Consider the following 378-nt stretch of genomic DNA (forward strand, 5'->3'; position numbering starts at 1 on the left):
TATTATGTTGGGTAAATTAGTACCCAACATAATGGATTTTAGTAGTGTTTCTGAATGTGACGTCCATCTCTTTCTTAGTACATATAGTAAACTCAACATACATGTATATTAAATGTGTTTTCCAAGTAATATGCGCATACATGCATTCTAACTACACCTACATGTACAATTATGCAAATACACAAGTCCATGTTTGGGCGTGCTGAGCTTGACAATAACTCGAACTTCACACAAAGTCATGTGACACTGATGGCGTCTGAATACAACTTTTGAGTTAAAATTACTAGATTTCAGGACTAGGCTCATGAATGGTGGAGCCCTCTGTAAGGTGACGGAGTGCTCCATCTTCCTGAACATATCATCTTTGATCGGCACCCA

Source organism: Amphiprion ocellaris, chromosome 6, assembly GCF_022539595.1.
Source record: "Amphiprion ocellaris isolate individual 3 ecotype Okinawa chromosome 6, ASM2253959v1, whole genome shotgun sequence".
Taxonomy (NCBI): domain Eukaryota; kingdom Metazoa; phylum Chordata; class Actinopteri; family Pomacentridae; genus Amphiprion; species Amphiprion ocellaris.